The sequence below is a fragment of the Salmo trutta genome, chromosome 10 (assembly GCF_901001165.1).
Source record: "Salmo trutta chromosome 10, fSalTru1.1, whole genome shotgun sequence".
Classification (NCBI taxonomy): domain Eukaryota; kingdom Metazoa; phylum Chordata; class Actinopteri; order Salmoniformes; family Salmonidae; genus Salmo; species Salmo trutta.
The window spans coordinates 1,170,482-1,193,894 of record NC_042966.1 but is presented as its reverse complement, the minus strand read 5'-3'; the positions used below and the strand labels follow the sequence as shown (position 1 = coordinate 1,193,894).

The 23,413-nt window shown below is 46.5% G+C and overlaps 1 protein-coding gene across 1 annotated transcript in view; it reads left to right on the top strand.

The window, feature by feature from the left end:
* Window positions 1–4,565: 4,565 nt before the first annotated feature.
* The window catches only part of LOC115200932 (SH3 and multiple ankyrin repeat domains protein 1), a 73,286-nt gene continuing 54,438 nt past the window's right edge, over window positions 4,566–23,413 (top strand). The window contains exon 1 of the mRNA XM_029764055.1: window positions 4,566–4,993. The gene's annotated coding sequence lies outside the window, so the exon portion shown is untranslated. The remainder of the gene's footprint in view (window positions 4,994–23,413) is intronic.

The window sequence follows — 23,413 nt, the reverse complement described above, 5'->3', positions numbered from 1 at the left end:
TTGTAATGATTGATTGATAGATAGATAGATAGATAGATAGATAGTCAAAAGCACTTTTATATTATAACTTACTATGTATTGTCCCCACATTTCGTTCCATGAACTATACAGTGCCTTCGGAAAGTATTCAGACCCCTTGACTTTTTCCACATTTTGTGAAGTTACAGCTTTATTCTAAAATTGATAAAATAGCTTTTTTTACTAATCAATCTGCACACAATACCCCATAATGACAAAGCAAAAACTGAAATATCACATTTACATAAGAACTCAGACCCTTTGCTCAGTACTTTGTTGAAGCACCTTTGGCAGCGATTACAGCCTCGAGTCTTCTTGGGTATGACGCTACAAGCTTGGCACACCTGTATTTGGGGAGTTTCTCCCATTCTCTGCAGATCCTCTCAATCTCTGTCAGGTTGGATAGGGATCGTTGCTGCACAGCTATTTTCAGGTCTCTCCAGAGATGTTCGATCGGGTTCATGTCCGGGCTCTGGCTGGGCCTCTCAAGGACATTCAGAGACTTGTCCCGGAGCCACTCCTGCTTTGTCTTGGCTGTGTGCTTAGGGTCATTGTCCTGTTGGAAGGTAAACCTTCGCCCCAGTCTGAGGTCCTGATCGCTCTGGAGCAGGTTTTAATCAAGGATCTCTCTGTACTTTGCACAGCTCATCTTTCCCTCGATCCTGTCCCTGCCCCTGAAAAACATCCCCACAGCATGATGCTGCCACCACCATGCTTCACCTTAGGGATGGTGCCAGGTTTCCTCCAGACGTGATGCTTGGCGTTCAGGTCAAAAAGTTCAATCTTGGTTTCATCAAACCAGAGAATCTTGTTTCTCATGGTCTGAGTGTCTTTAGGTGCCGTTTGGCAAACTCCAAGCGGGCTGTCATTTGCCTTTTACCGAGGAGTGGCTTCCGTCTGGCCACTGTACCATAAAGGCCTGATTGTTGGAGTGCTGCAGAGATGGTTGTCGTTCTGGAAGGTTCTCCCATCTCCACAGAGGAACTCTAGAGCTCTGTCAGAGTGACCATCGCCTTCTTGGTCACCTCCCTGACCAAGGCCTTTCTCCCCCGATTGCTCAGGTTGGCCGGGCGGCCAGCTCTAGGAAGAGTCTTGGTGGTTCCAAACTTCTTCCATTTAAGAATGATGGAGGCCACTGTGTTCTTGGGGACCTTCAATGCTGCAAAAATGTTTTGGTACCCTTCTCCAGATCTGTGCCTTGACACAATTTTGTCTCTGACCTCTATGGACAATTCCTTCGATCTCATGGCTTGGTTTTTGCTCTGACATGCACTGTCAACTGTGGTACCTTATATAGACAGGTGTGTGCCTTTCCAAATCATGTCCAATCAATTGAATTTATCACAGGTGGACTCCAATCAAGTTGGAGAAACATCTCAAGGATGATCAATGGAAAAAGTATGCACCAGAGCTCATTTTCAAGTCTCATAGCAAAGAGACTGAATATTTAAGTAAATAAGGTATTTCTGTTTTTTATTTTTATTACATTTGCAAATAATTCAAAAAACCTGTTAACGCTTTGTCATTACTGGATATTGTCTGTAGATTGCTGAGGATTTTTTAAATATATATTTAATCCCTTAGAATAAGGCTGTACCGTAACAAAATGTGAAAAAAGTCAAGGGGTCTGAATACTTTCCAAATGCACTGTATATACAACAGTATATAAGCTCACTCTTCCTTTCATCCCATTCATTAAATGATTTTCTCCTCTCCCTTTACACACACACACACACACAATCCCTACTCTCTCCTCCATCTGCCCATGACCCACTTTTTCTCCTTCCCATTGGGATGTGAATGGTTAACTCAGAAGGCAAGAGGAAAGCTTGTCTTTCAGTATCAGGACATAGAACAGCAAAACCAGAGAGTGCACCAATGTAGGACTGGAGTGTAGTGTATTAAAGAGAAGAAGTGTGCCATCGCGGTATGTGGGTAAAAAAGCGAAATATGATGTGGCTGTCCATGGTTCTGATTTCTGTGTTCGTGTGTGCGCATTTGTGCAAGTAGAAAAACATCTTGACTCACCTGTTAATTGAAATGCATTCCAGGTGACTACCTCATGAAGCTGGTTGAGAGAATGCCAAGAGTGTGCAAAGCTGTCATCAAGGCAAAGGGTGGCTACTTTGAAGAATCTCAAATATTAAATATATTTTGATTTGTTTAACACTTTTGGTTACTAAATGATTCCATATGTGTGTTTTCATAGTTTTGATGTCTTCACTATTATTCTACAATGTAGAAAATAGAAAAAATGAAGAAAAACCCTTGAATGAGTAGGTGTGTCCAAACTTTTGACTGTACATATTGAGCTTCCATCCTCTCAGGTGACAGGCACAACAATGTATAAATGAATGGTTGGATTAGAATCGGGGTTATAATCGTTGGCCAGTACAGAGAATTAAGTAAAACCACAAGTCCAAATCACTATCTCCGTCCATGGATAATTTAGGAAAGGTCCAATTATAGCTAGCTGGCTAGCTAGCCACCGGAGGACAACAACACAACGAGATGCAACAATTCAAGTTTTCCTGTCAATGACGTACGCTCTCATGAGATTCGATAGGAGTGACGCCAAATCCATGCTGGCTTCCCTTGCCACTTTTTTTTGGAGTGCCAGGCAGGGCCCTTCAGAGTTGAGATCGCTCAATTTAGCTCAATGTTGATTGGCACATTTTTTAATACTTTTTTGTCAAGGGAGGCCAGATGCCTGCTGGCTTTCCTTGCCTTCAATGCTACCGGCGGCAAAATGTCATACTCGTTTGGACCAGACAGTATCAGATAGATGGCCTGCACGTAGAGAGAGAGAGAGGAGCTGTTTCTCTCGCTCGGATCCTTTCTCCTGTGAGATACATTCAGCCTCTTGAGAATTGAAGGACAATTATGAAACACAGAGATGAAAGATACATTAATTATTGTTATTTATTTACTTTTTACATTTTTGGGGGAAGCCTGGCTTCCCTTGGCGTCAATGAATACACACCACTGCCTGTAAGTAGGCTACCAGTGCGGCAAGTGCCACTGGCTGCTGGTAAGCTTTCTTGACTATATTTATTTTTGCCAACATATGACAAACCTTTGTTTAACCAGCTAAACAGCTGCTCTTAGCGAACATGTGTTTGGAATGACCTTTCTAGCTAATAGGCTATGGTACACTTCCTCTTCCAATTATAATGTGGGGAGGTCAAAGTAATGAAAAACTATCTACCAAATCGATTTATTTCAAAATGTTGATTACTTCTCCATGCCACAATCATCCACCTGATGATAAGACAAGACTTGTCAATTTTTTTGCTAACGTATGATGGTGGAGTTAGTACTGAATATTGAATTACTTTGGAAGCCGGGTTGTGTCTGTAAGAACCACAAATGCCATGTTTAGAGTCTTAATAAGAGGTCAATGTATTTTTTGTTTAAACAGAACTCCAGCAGGACTTTTTTTTTTCTTTGATCTTGAGAAAGAGGGCCTGTCCAAAGGAAGCTGGACAACAGACCATGAACAGCACACTAACGAGTAGGCTGGATCTGCGATGGATGTGTTTCGATTAACATGAAAGGAAAGATTCACCCATTTTGAATGTTATATCATATCACTGTGCGATGTTCTATCGATTCCCAGGGTCATTTCATGTTTATCTGAGCTAGTCCCTAGATCGCTGGTTTTTGTAGGAGGGGGTCCCTGGGCAAGAAAAGATTGAAGACCCCTCTTATATTGTATTTGTGCATCTCTGAGTGATGTTCTGTCGATTCTCCGGGGTCATTTAATGTTTTCATGTGTATCTGAGCTATTCACCGTACTACCACAATCAATCATATTGAGGGTAATCAATTATAAATTGTTTATCTGGTGTCGCTTGTGGCTTGAAGGCCAATCGTGCAGATGATTTACATGTCATGTTTCGGGTAGGATACATCAGTAAATTGGTACCTGCTACCTTTCTTCCAGCTGCCAGCCTGTCTTACACTCTGGGTCAACACAAATAGGAAGTGGAGATCAGCAGTATGTGACACATCCTTACATAGCTCCGTAAACCCTGTCCCATTGAGACGTGAACGTTAGTTACGACAGTGTACCTCTCCCAACACCTTGCACTGCAGCGATCACTTGAAGCTTCCGATTCCTCGCCAATGTGATGAGAGAGGGTGAGAGAGAATAACCTTTGAATTTGGTCATTAGAGAGAGTCTTGGAGGCTGTGATTTTGATCCCCACTGAACATCAAAAAGACCAGGAGAGAGATGACCTGAATCTGGCTGCTGTCAGTGTTAGACAGTGTCAGTGGTAGATAGACCACAGGAGGGGAGAAGGGTGGCATAATAATAATATCATGAGAGAAGAATGTGTGTGAGAGAGGGGTGGAGGCAGGGAGGGAGAATGGCAAGCGACAAGGAGAAGGAGAGCGTGTTAAGAGGGAGGTTGAATATTGGGGGACGAGGGAATATTAGAGCGTATGTGAGTGAGAGGGAGTGGGATAGAAAGACAGAAAAGAGAGTAACAGGAGTAGCTAGAGTAAGTAAGTGGAACATAAAGAGAAAGGGAGGAGAGTGATGGAGTGAGATCAACCTACCAGCTGTAGAGAGAGCGAGCAGGGCTGTTTGAATGAGCCACGGTGGCGAGGGAGAGTGTGTGTGTGTGTGCGAGGGAGAGATAGATAGAGCTATTGAGGGGGTAGGGTAGGTGAAAGGGTGTGTGTTTGAGAGAGAGAGAGAGGTTGTCAGACCCCCCTCGAAGTAGAGGCTGCTGCTCAGTGCAGTTGCTCTGGGTCCCATTGATACCCATTTGTAGAGTGGGAAGAGCTGAAAATGTAATTTTGAAAGGAGAAAAAAACATGTTTTCTTTTTTTTCTCTTTCCTTATTTTCCCTTCTGGATCTTTACTCATCTCCAATCTGGTCCTCCTTGCTCTCTTTGTGGTTGTATGAAGGAGGTCACTGCGGATACAAAGTAACGGATCGCAGTCCAAATAATACTGTAAAAGGTATTTATGCTTTAGTTTTCTTGTTTGTTATATACTGATGTATTGTTTTAAAGAAGGTTTAATAGAGTAACGTTAGTAGTTAACTCAGAAGAGTAACTGAATGTAGAGCAGGTTTTGGTGATTGGGGACCGACCAAGATAAGTGACAGAAAAGGTGTCTGAAAGTCAAAGGCACAGTAATCAATAGGAAAGGTGCGATCGTTTGGTGACAGAGACCCACTGTGCAAAAAGACAAACATAAGATAACATTTAGAAGCAAGCTTGGATATACACGAGTGGTGTAGTCTCGGCGATCAAATCAAATCAGTCTCAGTAGTCTCAGTGATGCATGTTTCAAACAGAGAGGGGTGTGAGCTGGAAAGTCGCAGTGTTCTTCAGAGAAGAAAGTGAGAGAGAACAGCGCTGGTATCCGTGTTGTAGAGAGCAGAGGGGTGTGTATTACAGAGTGATGGTGAAGAGGTCTAATTCACATGTTTTATGGAGATAGGGAGTGGGATAGGTGCAAAGTGGGACAGTACAGGGATTACATGATCACAGAGGCTTCTTCAAAGCCAACACTCGTGTAATTGGGCGTATCACTTAAGAGTAGATTAGTATTACTCAAGAAATAGATGATAGAACAGATTTGTCATAGATAAATGGTGCCTTCTATACACTGTTTCCATGTGATTTCCATGAAATTATTGTACAGTATGTAGCCAAAAGCTTGTATAGTTGTTAGGTAATCTAGTTCAACCCCTGAAGTATTCAATAGAAGAAGCTTAAGGTGCCTACAACTTGAATTGAGTTGCGTTTGTGTGAATAATTGCTCGATACGTATGAACGTCGAGCATGAACAAACGGAGAACGAATCACCACAAGGTAGAGTCAGACGAATGAGCAATGATTGTCAGAAGTTTATTCTGAAAGGGGCTTTTATCACCTGAGGACACATTCAAGCGTGATTACAACAATATTAGGCCTATGTATTTTTGTTTTAATCGCATGCAGTACCATAGTCAGACCATGTTGCATGCGCTACCTACTTCTTACAGAGCAATAGAGAGAGGGTGGGGGGAGAGTGAGTGCATACACATTTCGGGAAGGCAATCTGCAAAGCTGCCCCTGTTGATTTCACGGGTGTATGAACTATTATGTAACAAAGTTATAAAATGTGTTGCATCTTGCTGGGCGAGTTCAGTAGCCTGACCACCTATCCACATCGCTCCGGCCAAATGCCACGCCCACTAGCGTTTCTTCTCAATGTCTGGGTTTGCTTTCTTCCCTGACGTCTTGTAGAATGGGAACATATTCTTACCGTTCGGATTGGTCCCAGATACCGACGTGTTGGGCCAGAGCCGGCGCCAGAGCCATCATTGGCTTTGCTTAATCCAATTGGCTAGAGACAATCCCATCGCAGTCAAATGATTTTGACGTCAGCACAAATGACTTCTAGGATGGCAGTTTCCGACTGAATGTATGGAGCAATCAATAGAGCAGCAGAATTACATTCATGTGGGTCGCCAGGCAAAGAGTTCAGAGTGAGGAAATAGAAAGGTGAGGAGAATCATCGCAGAGCTCAACACCCAATTTCACACACTTCCTGTTCTGATGCTTGTCAACAAAGTTGAGTTTTATTTCTAACTCGAGTTCTTACTATGCTATAAGCTGTCTCCAGACAGCACCACTGAATGAAGTCAAGTCATATGCGAGTGGCACAGGTTATTATATGATAGAAGATGTGCTATGCATCAATGGTGTAAGACATGCTCATGAGCTGAGCAGAAGACTTTGATCTTATAGATACAGAAAGTAATTAGCTATGCCTGCCTCCCTCTAGACTTACAGTGAACATTATACCGGTGCATGGTATAATGCACAACTAGCAGTCTTGCTATTGACGCGAATAGCATCTTTTTCTATGGAAAAACTGGACCCCAGGGAATTAATTTACAGAACAAAAAATGCAGTTTGGAGGAGAATGATTACACCAAGATGAATGACTTCCTTACAAACACAGAACAATTTATCAACATGAATTTGAATGCAACAAAGACAGTGACATGACATGATCAAACCCGTAATGAGATGAAATGAACATAAATAATGTGTGCGTGTTCAAAGAAAATAGGATTAATGTAAAGCATGACAATGAAAGAAAGCATTCATGTAAGCCACAATGCTTGGAGGTTCATTGGGTGCTTTTCTACTCAACAGAACTGGGAGATGTCCCTTTGTATCCCTACTATCATCTCTGAATAAAGGAGAGAACTGGAGAGGTCACTGTGTAGCACATTTAACTCTGGTGTTTGCTGCAGTATCTCTCCAGGGTTTAGTATGGAGAGTTTGGAAGACAAGAGGGAGACATGTTGAGAATGGTTTTGTGGCAGCGATTCTCCTGCAAGATATAAAGAGGGCGAATTGCAAGCTGCTGCACAGTAAGATGCAGCATTTACAATACAATATAGGTTAATTCGCTCCCATGTGGAAATCATAACTGGGCTGCAGCAGATGGGACACACACACACACACAGTAGTTGTGTACATAACTAGAGAAACACATTATTAGAGTGAAACACTTATGATGACTCAAGTTAAACGTCCTATATGCTCTGCTGGTTAAGTGCCATCAATTAAAAGCCTTGAGAAATACTTTTTTATATAAAAAAAGAAAAGCTATCCTTAGATAAAAATGTTTAATGAGCTTTCGATTGTTGCTTACTGTAGCGAGCATAACAGCCTCCCAGAACGACACTCATTAAGAAGGTGGAACACAACAAAATAGCTGTTCCACCTGACTCAGCAATGCTTTCATATTACATAGGACAGCCCCTAGAGTAAAGATGTAGACTAGAGGACAAGCCAGTAAAGCTGGAGCTGGTAAACTGCTACATAACCATCATAATAGAGCACTCTGAAAAATGTATTTTCTTCAAAAACCGACTCATACAATATAAGTTGAAAATGCTGTTATATTCCAATAACAAAGCCATAATGTAGGTTTAATGATACCAGAGTATTATACTCTAGTAATTTTGTTCCCCTTCGGCTAAAACACCACGATTCCTAGCTAATGATTCCACTGTAATAACAGCCTTTAAAAACTAGTCAAACACAGAGCCAGATGAAAAGCAATCATTGGTGGCCTATACTCCATGTATCGAACAAGTGCCTCATAGTCAATAAATACAGAAGTGTCCGTCTCCAAAACTAATCCAGTGTTTTCCCTATAATTCTTTTCAACATGTAACGATTGGCGTCGGGTGATGAGGAAGCGGACCAAAACGCAGCTGGGAGCGAATACATGTTTATTCAACACACTAGAATTAAACATGTACACAAAATCAAGAAAAAACCTGCCCATACGTTACGTGCTCAAATAACGAGACAACACCCCACAAACAGCGTGGGGAAAACAGCACTTAAATGTGATCCCAATCAGAGACAATTAGCGACAGCTGTCTCTGATTGGGAATCGACAGAACCCAACCTAGAATTTCCCACCTAGAGCCTACACAAGGCTAAAACGTAAACAAAACACAAACCAAGGAAAAATACCTAACATGACACACCCTGACCCAATATCCCCGAGTTCACCTGGTCAGGGCGTGACAGAACCCCCCCCCCCCAACGGTGCGTACTCCCGGCGCACCAAACTTAAGTCTATTAGGGGGGGACCCGGGTGGGCGCCTCACCCTCGGTGGAGGCTCTGGCCCCGGGCGTGTTCTTTCCCCCGCCTTCACCTTAACCCTACCCCTCTGGCCCGGACTGGACCACTGTGGAGCGGCATGCTCAGGCTCCGGAGCGGAGCCGTCGACCGGAACAGGATTGGGCACCGGTGGACCGGACACGGGCCGTGCCGGACTGTGGACACGCACCGTGGGCTTGGTGCGGGGAACAGGGACGGGCCGGACAGGACTGTGGACACGCACCGTGGGCTTGGTGCGGGGAACAGGGACGGGCCGGACAGGACTGTGGACACGCACCGTGGGCTTGGTGCGGGGAACAGGTATGGGCCGGACAGGACTGGGGACACGCACCACTGACTTGGTGCGGGGAGCAGGAACGGGCCGGGCCGGACTGGGGACACGCACCACTGACTTGGTGCGGGGAGCAGGAACGGGCTGGGCCGGAAGGCAGGAGGGCCACTCGGGCTGGGCCGGAAGGCAGGAGGGCCACTCGGGCTGGGCCGGAAGGCAGGAGGGCCACTCGGGCTGGGCCGGAAGGCAGGAGGGCCACTCGGGCTGGACCGGAAGGCAGGAGGACCACTCTGGCAGATCCTGACAGGCCGGGCACCCTGGTAGATCAGGGCAGGCGGTCACCTCTGGCAGAACAGGGCAGTCTGACCACTCCGGCAGTACAGGGCAGTCTGGCCACTCCGGCAGTACAGGGCAGTCTGGCCACTCCGGCAGTACAGGGCAGTCTGGCCACTCCGGCAGTACAGCGCAGTCTGGCCACTCCGGCAGTTCAGCGCAGTCTGACCACTCCGGCAGTTCAGCGCAGTCTGGCCACTCCGGCAGTTCAGCGCAGTCTGGCCACTCCGGCAGTTCAGCGCAGTCTGACCACTCCGGCGACTGTTGACTGGCGGGCAGCTCCGACGACTGTTGACTGGCGGGCAGCTCCGACGACTGTTGACTGGCGGGCAGCTCCGACGACTGTTGACTGGCGGGCTGACGCACTATAATCCTGGTGCGTGGTGCTGGTACCGGATATGCCAGCTTGGGAACACGCACCTCTAGGCTAGTGCGTGGAGCGGGAACAGGATATATAGGACCATGGAGGCTTACTGGCGGTCTCGAGCTTAAACCTGGCATCGCCCTTTCTGGCTGAATGCCTACTACCCCCTGGTAACTGCAGGGCGCTGGTATAGCGCGTACTGGCCTAAAAACACTTGGCCTTGCCATAACACCCATTACCCCGAAGCATAAGACCTGTCCATTAACTGGCCTCCGAGAAACAGTCCGGGGATTTGGCCTGGGGCTCCAAACTTGCCCCGCCAAACTACCCATATGCCCCCCCCCAAAATTTTCTTGGGGTTGCCTCTCGGGTTTAATCGCCAGTCGTGTTCCTCGGTAGCATTCCCGGTCTTTGCTCCATTTCCTCCATGTATCCAATCCAAATTCCCTCTGCTCCTTCCTCTGCTGCTTGGTCCTTTGGTGGTGGGGTGTTCTGTAACGATTGGCGTCGGGTGATGAGGAAGCGGACCAAAACGCAGCTGGGAGCGAATACAAGTTTATTCAACACACTAGAATTAAACATGTACACAAAATCAAGAAAAAACCTGCCCATACGTTACGTGCTCAAATAACGAGACAACACCCCACAAACAGCATGGGGAAAACAGCACTTAAATGTGATCCCAATCAGAGACAATTAGCGACAGCTGTCTCTGATTGGGAATCGACAGAACCCAACCTAGAATTTCCCACCTAGAGCCTACACAAGGCTAAAATGTAAACAAAACACAAACCAAGGAAAAATACCTAACATGACACACCCTGACCCAATATCCCCGAGTTCACCTGGTCAGGGCGTGACACAACAGTGGTGGCAAAGTTAGCGTGAGGTGGTGGGCTTGGCAATTGGCGCAGTCTCCAACCAACATTTTTAAAGGCCCTCCTCTTGGTCGCAGATGTTTTTGAAATATATATTTTTAAGCTAATTTCCTGCAATTCGACACAATTCTTCACATTTTGCCATTGGCCTGAGAGAATATTTGCAGTTTTAATGCTAATTTCCTACACATTTTGCCATGGTTTATGCCGTGTTTTTCTTCTATCTGAGCAGGACGGTAACCAGGGTTTGAGTCTTAGTGAGTTCCAGAAGGAGCTTTGAGAGTTCAACTCATTTACATTTCTATACAATTAACAAACTTTAAAATGCTATTTGGAGAACAGCAACGATGACCCCAGCCATTATCACCTTGGCTCCTGTAGGTTCATTCACCTCAGTCGTTCTACGAACACATAGCCTATTAGCTATACAATTGTAATATTATGCCCCTGAAAGGGAGGAAATATGAGAAATGATTCACACGGATATGAAGCATCAGCGACGAAACAAAAACGTATTACATTTTTAGAACTGTATTGTTTGCATTTCGATTTTTTAAGTTCCTAACTTGTTTGTTAAGATTTGTACAGATTTTCTAAGGGGACCCGACCCCAAGTTTGGGAACCGCTGTACTAACCTCTCCCTCTGCTTGCCCTGCTCTGCTTCCTTCTGCATGCAATGCAACCTGCCTCAGCTTCACCGCTGAGCGCCACGTTACTGTCTGTCTCAGACTCTCAGTAGGCTACTCTCTGTAAAACAAAGTTATTATCGGAACTTAGTAGCATATTTTTTTTCTCCTGCTGAGGTAGGCTCCGTTTAACATTTGCTTCTAACTTCATCCTTATAACTGGCTAAGTAATACTATCCAGAGCCCTTCAATGTTACTGCAATCCTTTGGGTGGTGGACCATTCTTGATACAAACCGGAAACTGTGGAGCATGGAAAAAACTCAGCAGTATTGCAGTTCTTGACACACTCGAACCGGTGTGCCTGGCACCTACTACCATACCCCGTTCCAAGGCACTTCAATCTTTTGTCCTGCCCATTCAACCTCTGAATGGCACATATACACAATCCATGTCTCAATTGTCTCAAGGCTTATAAAACCTTCTTTAACCTGTCTCCTCCCCTTCATCTACACTGATTGAAGTGACATCAATAAGGGATCATAGCATTCACCTGGATTTGCCTGGTCAGTCTACTTCATGGAAAGACCAGGTGTTCCTAATGTTCAACATTTTTTTCAATTACAAAACCTCCAGACCTCTGTGTCCTCATACAGTGAGGGAAAAAAGTATTTGATCCCCTGCTGATTTTTTACGTTTGCCCACTGACAAAGAAATGATCAGTCTATAATTTTAATGGTAGGTTTATTTGAACAGTGAGAGACAGAATAACAACAACAAAAATCCAGAAAAACGCATGTCAAAAATGTTATAAATTGATTTGCATTTTAATGAGGGAAATAAGTATTTGACCCCCTCTCAATCAGAAAGATTTCTGGCTCCCAGGTGTCTTTTATACAGGTATCGAGCTGAGATTAGGAGCACACTCTTAAAGGGAGTGATCCTAATCTCAGCTTGGTACCTGTATAAAAGACACCTGTCCACAGAAGCAATCAATCAATCAGATTCCAAACTCTCCACCATGGCCATGACCAAAGAGCTCTCCAAGGATGTCAGGGACAAGACTGTAGACCTACACAAGACTGGAATGGGCTACAAGACCATCGCCAAGCAGCTTGGTGAGAAGGTGACAACAGTTGGTGCGATTATTCGCAAATGGAAGAAACACAAAAGAACTGTCAATCTCCCTCGGCCTGGGGCTCCATGCAAGATCTCACCTCGTGGAGTTGCAATGATCATGAGAACGGTGAGGAATCAGCCCAGAACTACACGGGAGGATCTTGTCAATAATCTCAAGGCAGCTGGGACCATAGTCACCAAGAAAACAATTGGTAACACACTACGCCGTGAAGGACTGAAATCCTGCAGCGCCCGCAAGGTCCCCCTGCTCAAGAAAGCACATATACATGCCCGTCTGAAGTTTTCCAATGAAAATCTGAATGATTCAGAGGACAACTGGTGAAAGTGTTGTGGTCAGATGAAACCAAAATGGAGCTCTTTGGCATCAACTCAACTCGTCGTGTTTGGAGGAGGAGGAATGCTGCCTATGACCCCAAGAACACCATCCCCACCGTCAAACATGGAGGTGGAAACATTATGCTTTGGGGGTATTTTTCTGCTAAGGGGACAGGACAACTTCACCGCATCAAAGGGACGATGGACGGGGCCATGTACCGTCAAATCTTGGGTGAGAACCTCCTTCCCTCAGCCATGGCATTGAAAATGGGTTGTGGATGGGTATTCCAGCATGACAATGACCCAAAACACATGGCCAAGGCAACAAAGGAGTGGCTCAAGAAGAAGCACATTAAGGTCCTGGAGTGGCCTAGCCAGTCTCCAGACCTTAATCCCATAGAAAATTTGTGGAGGAAGCTGAAGGTTCGAGTTGCCAAACGTCAGCCTCGAAACCTTAATGACTTGGAGAAGATCTGCAAAGAGGTGTGGGACAAAATCCCTCCTGAGATGTGTGCAAACCTGGTGGCCAACTACAAGAAACGTCTGACCTCTGTGATTGCCAACAAGGGTTTTGCCACCAAGTACTAAGTCATGTTTTGCAGAGGGGTCAAATACTTTTTTCCCTCATTAAAATGCAAATCATTTTATAACATTTTTGACATGCGTTTTTCTGAATTTTTTAGTTGTTATTCGGTCTCTCACTGTTCAAATAAACCTACCATTAAAATTATAGACTGATCATTTCTTTGTCAGTGGGCAAACGTACAAAATCAGCAGGGGATCAAATAATTTTTTCCCTCACTGTATGTAGTAACAGCCATGATCAGGCCCTGGGGCTGTGTGTAAAGGCTTTGGTAGTCGCGTTGCAGGAATGAGGCGGCTCTCCAGGTCTCCTTGGAGTGCTGGACCCAGTCCTCCACCGCAGGAGCCTCGGTCTGGCTCCGGTGCCATGGTGCCAGGACCGGCTGGTAACCTAACACACACTGAAAGGGTGACATGTTAGTAGAGGAGTGGCGAAGTGAGTTCTGGGCTAATTCAGCCCAGGGAATATACCTCGCCCACTCCCCTGGCCGGTCCTGGCAATACGACCTCAGGAACCTGCCCACTTCCTGGTTCACCCTCTCCACCTGCCCATTGCTCTCGGGGTGATAACCGGAGGTCAAGCTGACCGAGACCCCCAGCCGCTCCATAAACGCTCTCCAGACCCTGGATGTGAACTGGGTACCTCGATCAGAGACAATGTCCTCCGGCACCCCGTAGTGCAGGAAGACGTGGGTAAATAGGGCCTCTGCAGTCTGCAGGGCCGTAGGGAGACCGGGCAATGGGAGGAGATGGCAGGACTTAGAGAACCGATCCACAACCACCAGAATCGCAGTGTTCCCCTGAGAGGGGGGAAGATCTGTCAAGAAGTCGATGGACAGGTGCGACCATGGTCGTTGTGGAACGGGGAGGGGCTGTAACTTCCCTCTCGGTAGATGCCTAGGAGCCTTACTCTGGGCACACACCGAACAGGAAGAGACATAGGACCTCACGTCCTTAGCCAAGGTGGGCCACCAGTACTTCCCCCTTAGACTCCGCACTGTCCTCGCCACACCAGGATGACCCGCAGTAGGTAGCGTGTGCGCCCACCGAATCAAACGATCACGAACACCGAGCGGCACATAAATGCACCCCACGGGCACCTGCGCAGGCGCAGGTTCCAACACCAATGCCCGCTCGATGTCCGCGTCCACCTCCCATACCACCGGTGCCACCAGCCTAGACGCTGGAATGATGGGAGTTGGATCGATGGGCCGGTCCTCCGTGTCATAGAGACGGGACAGCGCGTCAGCTTTAGTATTCAGGGAACCCGGTCTATAGGAGATGGTAAACCTAAACCGGGCGAAGAACATGGCCCACCTTGCCTGACGTAGATTCAGTCTCCTCGCTGCCCGGATGTACTCCAGGTTTCAGTGGTCGGTCCAGATGAGAAAGGGGTGCTTAGCCCCCTCAAGCCAGTGCCGCCACACCCTCAGGGCTTTGACCACCGCTAGCAACTCCCTGTCCCCCACATCGTAGTTACGCTCCGCCGAACTGAGCTTCTTCGAAAAGAAAGCGCAGGGGCGGAGTTTCGATGGTGTACCCGAGCGCTGTGATAGCACGGCACCCACCCCAGCCTCGGATGCGTCCACCTCCACTATGAATGCTAAAGACGGGTCCGGGTGCGCCAACACGGGTGCGTCGGTGAACAGCGTCTTCAACTTCTTGAAGGCTCCGTCCGCCTCCGTCGACCATCGCAAACGCACCGGCCCCCCCTTCAGCAGTGAGGTAATGGGAGCCGCTACCTGGCCAAAACCCCGGATAAACCTCCGGTAGTAATTGGCAAAGCCTAAGAACCACTGCACTTCCTTGACCGTGGTTGGAGTCGGCCAATTACGCACGGCCTTAACGTGGTCACACTCCATCACCACCCCTGTGGTGGAAATGCGATAACCCAGAAAGGAGACGGCTCTTTCGGAAAACTCACACTTCTCAGCCTTAACGTATAGGTCATGCTCCAGCAGTCTACCAAGCACCTTGCGCACCAGGGACACATGCGCGGAGCGGGTGGCGGAATATATCAGAATGTCATCGATATAGACAATCACGCCCTGCCCGTGTAGGTCCCTGAGAATTTCGTCAACAAAGGATTGAAAGACGGCTGGAGCATTTTTCAACCCATACGGCATGACGAGGTACTCATAATGGCCTGATGTGGTACTAAAGGCGGTTTTCCACTCGTCTCCCTTCTTGATATGCACCAGATTATACGCTCTCCTGAGATCCAGTTTTGTGAAGAACTGTGCTCCGTGAAATGAGTCCACCGCCGTAGCGATGAGAGGTAGTGGGTAACTAAACCCCACCGTGATAGCGTTTAGACCTCTGTAATCAATGCACGGACGCAGACCTCCCTCCTTTTTCTTCACAAAAAAGAAACTTGAGGAAGCGGGTGAGATGGAGGGCCGAATGTACCCCTGTCCCAGGGATTCCGTGACATATGTCTCCATAGCCGCCGTCTCCTCCTGTGACAAGGGGTACACGTGACTCCTGGGAAGCGCAGCGTTAACCTGGAGATCTATCGCACAATCCCCCTGTCGATGAGGTGGTAATTTAGTCGCCCTCTTTTTACAAAAGGCGATCGGCAAATCGGCGTATTCAGGGGGAATGCGCACGGTGGACACCTGGTCTGGACTCTCCACCAACGTGGCACCTATGGAAACTCCTAGACACCTCCCTGAACACTCCTCTGACCACCCCTGGAGAACCCCCTGTTTCCACGAAATACGGGGATTGTGACCAGCCAGCCAGGGGACCCCCAGCACCACCGGAAATGCAGGCGAATCAATAAGGAAAAAACGAATGCGTTCCTTATGATTCCCCTGCGTTACCATGTCCAGTGGCACCGTAGACTCCCTGACTAGCCCTGACCCTAATGGTCGACTATCTAGGGAGTGCACGGGGAAGGGGGAATCTATCGGCACCCGCGGAATGCCCAGCTTAATGGCAAGTCCACGGTCCATGAAGTTCCCAGCTGCGCCTGAATCGACTAGCGCCCTATGCTGGGAAGAGGGAAAAAAATTTGTAAACAAAACAGGTAAAAACACGTTACCAACAGGGGGTTCTGGGTGAATCTGGTGCTGACTTACCTGAGGTGACCGAGAAGTGTTCTGCCTGCCCTCTCGACTCCCAGACTGGCTCCTCCAGCACCGGTCGGCCGTGTGTCCTCTACGACCACAGCTGGTGCAGGAGGAGCCACCTCCTCCGGTGCCCCTTGGCACGGCCCCCCCTACCTCCATAGGGGTAGGGGCGGGGGTGCACGGGGGTGGAACGGGCAGGACCCTCTCCGAATGCCCGCGGGCAGCCAGCAAATTGTCCAGCCGTATGGACATGTCTATCAGCTCGTCCAGGGACAGAGCTGTGTCCCGACAGGCCAGCTCCCTGCGGACGTCCGCCCGAAGACTGCAGCGGTAGTGGTCTATGAGGGCCCTGTCGTTCCACCCCGCCCCAGCAGCCAAGGTCCTGAACTCCACTGCAAAGTCCTGAGCACTCCTCATCTCCTGCCTGAGGTGGAACAGCCGTTCACCCGCCGCTCTTCCTTCCAGAGGGTGGTCGAACACGGCCCGAAAGCGGCGGGTGAACTCTGGGTAGTTGTCCCTCGCCGAGTCTGGGCCGTTCCGGACCGCATTAGCCCACTCCAGAGCTCGGCCCGTCAGGCAGGAAACGAGGGCACTCACGCTCTCTTCTCCCATGGGAGCAGGTCTGACGGTGGCCAGGTACAGCTCAAGCTGGAGCAAAAACCCCTGGCACCCAGCCACCGCCCCATCGTACTCCCTCGGGAGCGCCAAACGAAGCGCGCCAGAGCCAGACGTCGTGGGAGGCGAAGATGGCTGTATCGGGGGAGGTGGAGGTGGTGAGAGGATACCACTTCTCTCCCATCAGCCCATCCTCTCCATCATCTGGTCCATTGCAGATCCGATGCGGTGTAGGACCGTCGTGGGGTGGAGCACGCGTTCCTCCATCGAGGGCAGAGGAGTGCCCGCTGCTCCCGCTGATTCCATGCCTTTTCAGAGTGGTGCGGGATTCTGTAAGGGCTTTGGTAGTCGCGTTGCAGGAATGAGGCGCAGGAAGCAACGAACACAGGGAGTGGTGTTTTTAATAACACTGAAGCAAAAACAAAGTTCCCAAGCACAGGGGAATAAACACAATGAGCGACAATGCAAAGCCGACACGAACAAGAAGTCGACATACAATAATCAATCCCGCACAACAAGGAGCGGGCCAGCTAAACTAAGTAGCCCCTCTAATGGCTAATTGACCACAGGTGTCCAAAACCAAAAAAAGGGAAAAGCAAAAGGGAATCGGTGGCAGCTAATAGGCCGGTGACGACGACCGCCGAGCGCCACCCGAGCAGGAGGGGGCGCCACCGTCGGTGGGAATCGTGACACTGTGCCACAAGAGGGCGGAGTTAGCCGTTTGAGAGAGTGATGAATGTGATACTAAAAAGGCAAATCTGGGAGGCAAATCCGGAGGATGCCGGCGAACATAACGAACAAACCACTGTTCATGATTCCACTCGTTCGCAAAGAGGCAGGCTTGATTAGAACTGTCAGATAAAGAATATTAAGCGTTCTAAACTTTGATCAACGCAGGGAGCACTATTTACATGTTGACCCGTAATTCATTTTCTTTATGTGTACAAAGTATATATTTGTATTATATATTTTTTTTAATCAAATTAGAAACAATTACCAAGGTCTGGACCTTGTTGTCCTCATACTGACTTTATATCTGGTTTAAATCGTTTAAGTTTAGGGAAAGGAAAGCGGGATACCTAGTCAGTTGTACTGAATGCATTCAACTGAAATGTCTCTTCTGCGTTTAACCCAACCCCTCTGAATCAGAGAGGTGCGGGGGGCTGCCGTAATCGACATTACACTGAAAACATTTCATATAAAAAAGGTGATCATTTTTTGGGGAGTGGCCTGCTTTCCCCTAAATTAATATAAGGGAAACACTGTAATTGTGTTACATTAGTGAGTTACAGAACAAACCTTAACAAGAGCCGATAATCACGTCTCACACTCATACCTCTCTCTGGCATCATCATAGTCCCCCTGTTTTAAGCTATATCTGACAACATTTATTAGGATCTTGTATGCCTCAGTTCCTCAAAAATGCATACAGAACCCTTTGTACTAACAGGCAGAGGCTACATACAGTTGAAGTCGGAAGTTTACATACACCTTAGCCAAATACATTTAAACTGAGTTTTTCAAAATTTCTGACATTTAATCCTAGTAAAAATCCCCTGTCTTAGGTCAGTTAGGATCACCACTTTATTTTAGGAATGTGAAATGTCAGAATAATAGTAGAGATAATGATTTATTTCAGCTTTTATTTCTTTCATCACAGTCTCAGTGGGTCAGAAGTTTACATACACTCAATTAGTATTTGGTAGCATTGCCTTTAAATTGCTTAACTTGGGTCAAACGTTTCGGGTAGCCTTCCACATGCTTCCCACAATAAGTTGGGTGAATTTTGTCCCATTCCTCCTGACAGAGCTGGTCTAACTGAGTCAGGTTTGTAGGCCTCCTTGCTCGCACACGCTTTTTCAGTTCTGCCCACACATTTTCTATAGGATTGAGGTCAGGGCTTTGTGATGGCCTCTCCAATACCTTGACTATGTTGTCCTTAAGCCATTTTGACACAATTTTGGAAGCATGCTTGGGGTCATTCTCCATTTGGAAGACCCATTTGCTGTCACAATCGTCGAAAGGATTGGACCAAGGCGCAGCGTGTTGAGTGCTCATCTTCTTTTATTTTTTTAAAGAGAACACTTAAACAAAATAAACAAACGACAAACGACAGCTCTGTAAGGTACTAACTATACGAAAAAACAACCACCCACAAAACCCAAAGGAAAACAGGCTGCCTACGTATGGCTTCCAATCAGAGACAACGAAAGACACCTGCCTCTGATTGGAAACCATACTCGGCCAAACCTGGAAAACGAAATATAGAAAATGAAAACTAGAACACATTCCCCTGGAAACAAACAAACCCCAAAACACACAAAACAACCCCCCTGCCACGCCCTGACCATTCTACTATGGCAAATGACCCTTTTCACTGATCAGAACGTGACATTTGCGACCAAGCTTTAACTTCCTGGCTGATGTCTTGAGATGTTGCTTCAATATATCCACATAATTTTCCTCCCTCATGATGCCATCTATTTTGTGAAGTGTACCAGTCCCTCCTGCAGCAAAGCACCCCCACAACATGATGCTGCCACCTCAGTGCTTCACAGTTGGGATGGTGTTCTTCGGCTTGCAAGCCTCCCCCTTTTTCCTCCAAACATAAAGATTGTCATTATGGCCAAACAGTTCTATTTTTGTTTCACCAGACCAGAGGACATTTCTCCAAAAAGTACAATCTTTGTCCCCATGTGCAGTTGCAAACCGTAGTCTACCTTTTTTATGGCGATTTTGGAGCAGTGGCTTCTTCCTTGCTGAGCGGCCTTTCAGGTTATGTCGATATAGGACTCGTTTTACTGTGGATATAGATAATTTTGTACCCGTTTTCCTCCAGCATCTTCACAAGGTTCTTTGCTGTTGTTCTGGGATTGATTTGCACTTTTCGCACCAAAGTACGTTCATCTCTAGGGGACAGAACGCGTCTCCTTCCTGAGCGGTATGACGGCTGCGTGGTCCCATGGTGTTTATACTTTCATACTATTGTTTGTACAGATGAACGTGGTACCTTCAGGCGTTTGGAAATTGCTCCCAAGGATGAACCAGACTTGTGGAGGTCTACATTTTTTTTCTGAGGTCTTGGCTTATTTCTTTTGATTTTCCCATGATGTCAAGCAAAGAGGCACTGAGTTTGAAGGTAGACCTTGAAATACATCCACAGGGACACCTCCAATTGACTGAAATTATGTCAATTAGCCCATCAGAAGCTTCTAAAGCCAGGACATCATTTTCTGGAATTTTTCAAGCTGTTTAAAGGCACAGTCAACTTAGTGTATGTAAACTTCTAACCCACTGGAATTGTGATACAGTGAATTACAAGTGAAATAATCTGTCTGTAAACAATTGTTGGAAAAATGACTTGTGTCATGCACAAAGTAGACGTCCTAACCGACTTGCCAAAACTATAGTTTGTTAACAAGAAATTGGTGGTGGTTGAAAAACTAGTTTTAATGACTCCAACCTAAGTGTATGTAAACTTCTGACTTCAACTGTACACTATATACACAAAAGTATGTGGACACCCCTTCAAATTAGTGGTTTCTGCAATTTCAGCCACACCCGTTGCTGACAAGTATATAAAATCAAGCACACAGCCATGCTATCTCCATAGACACACATTGGTAGTACTTTAGAATGGCATTATTGAAGACCTCAGTGACTTTCAACTTGGCACTGTCATAGAATGCCACCTTTCCAACAAGTCACTTCGTCAAATTTCTGCCCTGCTAGAGCTAGCCCGGTCAATTTTAAGTGCTGTTATGGTGATATGGAAATGTCTAGGAGCAACACCGTCTCAGCCGCGAAGCAGTAGGCCACACAAGCTCACAGAACGGGAACGCCGAGTGCTGAAGCACGTAGCGTGTAAAAATCAACTGTTCTCAGTTGCAACACTCACTCCCGAGTTCCAAACTGCCTCTGGAAGCAACACCAGCACAATAACTGTTTGTTAAGAGCTTCATGACATGGGTTTCCATGGCCGAGCAGCCGCACACAAGATCACAATGCGATTCCCAGCGCCAGCTGTAGGGCTGTAAAGCTTGCCGCCATTGAACTCTGGGGCAATGGAAAGGCCTTCTCTGGAGTGATGAATCACGCTTCACCATCTGGCAGTCCGATGGACGAATCTGGGTTTGGCGGATGCCAGGAGAATGCTACCTGCCCAAATGCATAGTGCCAGCTGTAAAGTTTGGTGGAGTAGGAATAATGGTCTGGGGGTGTTTTTCATGGTTCTGGCTATGCCCCTTAATTCCAGTGAAGGGAAATCTTAACGCTACAACATACAGTGACATTCTAGATGATTCTGTACTTCCAACTTTGTGGCAACAGTTTGGGGAAGGCCCTTTCCTGTTTCAGCATGACAATTCCCCCATGCACAAAGCGAGGTCCATACAGAAATGGTTTGTCGAGATCGGTGTGGAAGAACTTGACTGACCTGTACAGAGCCCTGACCTCAAACTCATCGAACACCTTTGAGATGAATTGGAACACTGACTGCGAGTCAGGCCTAATCGCTCAACATCAGTGCCCGACCTCACTAATGCTCTTGAGGCTGAATGGAAACAAGTCCCCACAACAATGTTCCAACAGTGTAAAGCCTTCCCAGGAGAGTGGAGGCTGTTATAGCAGCAAACAGGGGACCAACTCCATATTAATGCCCATGATTTTGGAATGAGATGTTCAACGAGCAGGTGTCCACATGCTTTTTGTCATGTGGTGTATTAAGTGAGTCTGTCACTCAGATTCATAGAATATATGGCCATGATGATCCATAATCAAAACGAACCGAATAAGGGTTATTTTCTTTCCTTTCTCTCAATCCAAGTTTTTTTTTCATGCTGCTATTGTCCGTTGCCTGCTTTTCTAGGGCTTTAGGTCTTGGATCTTTAGTGAAGAATATGCGATGATGTCTGAAGAGTAAAACGTGCCCTTGGAATATACACGTGATAATGGGTACACTGGGATGAACTGTTGTGTAGAGACATATATATTTCCACTGCCCCTCTGTGTTTCTGTGTTTCCGCTGTGGATGTGAAACAGTAGGAATCCTGCAGCAGAGATCCCTTTGATGTTCAAATGCTCTTTCATGGCATTTTAATGCACTCTGTCAAAGCGTGCCAGCCATGTGTATATACTGTATATACTACCACCCCACCCAACAAATGTTTTTCATTGGAAAATAATGGATTTTTCCAAATGGAAAGCCCCAGAGATTGATTCGTTCATCTAATTTCTTGAGGGAACATTTGATGACGGCATTGGTTTGTTATAAGATCACATACAGCGTCTGCAGTCTGCACAATATTACTAGAAAAAATGTGTGCTATGCATTTTATTTAAAAGTTGTAATTATAAATGTAACAAAGTAATCAGCTGGAAAGCTCAAGAAAAACATTTTGGTAGAAAAAGAGCTTTCAACAATATCACTGGGGACATTACAGCTAAAATGTGCCCTGCACAGTAGGCTACCCACCCTCCCCACCAAGTATAGCCTAGCCCGGGCAGGCGAGGCACTCAACACACATTCCACCTGACCCATTTATACCCAGTCTGGTGGGGAAAGAGAGAGCGCCGCTTTTGATCTGCACCAGACCACTGCCAGCCAGATTAAGTGGTCTGACACCTTAGCTGCTTTCTAGCTACACTCAGGACAGAGGAGTCTGTCTGTGAGTGTGATTCCGAGCTATCTGTATTTGAAACCTTGTCAGCCTATCTCTAACCTTTTGAGGATAGCTAGATGTTTCCAGAAAAAGATGGCCCTTGGTGAAGTGGAGTTGGAGGATGGGGAGGCTTCAGAGTAGATCAAAGAGTTGGGAATTGTTTACCGAGGAGTGTAGGCTCGGGATAATTATTTTAATCAACCACTTAATTAATGATAAGATGTCTGTTTGAGTAACAGTTTGATTATCATCTAACATTCTGTTTGATTAATGAAACACAATTGTTTTGGAGAGGCGATCATTTAATTTTCCTGTGAAATGACGGTAAGCGAATCATGGTGAATTATACTATTATTATGTGTTCTTATCTAATTTGAAAATTAATTAAGGCGGCAGAAATTTATTTTTGACCAACATTTAATTGTATTTACCTGCAAAACCTGAAAATTGATACATTTTAGACGGTTGACTGTCTCACATCTCATCAATAATATAATATTTGCATCAAGTGCTTCCTTGGTTTATTAGGAACCAGAAGTCAGAAACATAGCTAGCATACAACATGGTCCTCAAGGAGTTAAAATTTACTTCCCTGAGTGTTTGCGATCTTCCTGTATTGAGTACCGCCCTTTAGAAATGATCTACTGAAGTTTAGCTCCTCCTCCCCATCTTCTCTCATGGGAGTAGCTATATAGGTAAGCGCTCTGATAACTCTGACCACTCCCCACTTCAATGGCCAATGATCCACTCGTAGGTACCTCCCATATAACTTATCAAAGCCCCCTTTCTCATTAGAAGTGTTAATTCTGTCAGTCTCTCTGATGTTGTAATAGACCTACGGCACATTCCTAAATGTCTCATGCTTAAGTAGAGGGGA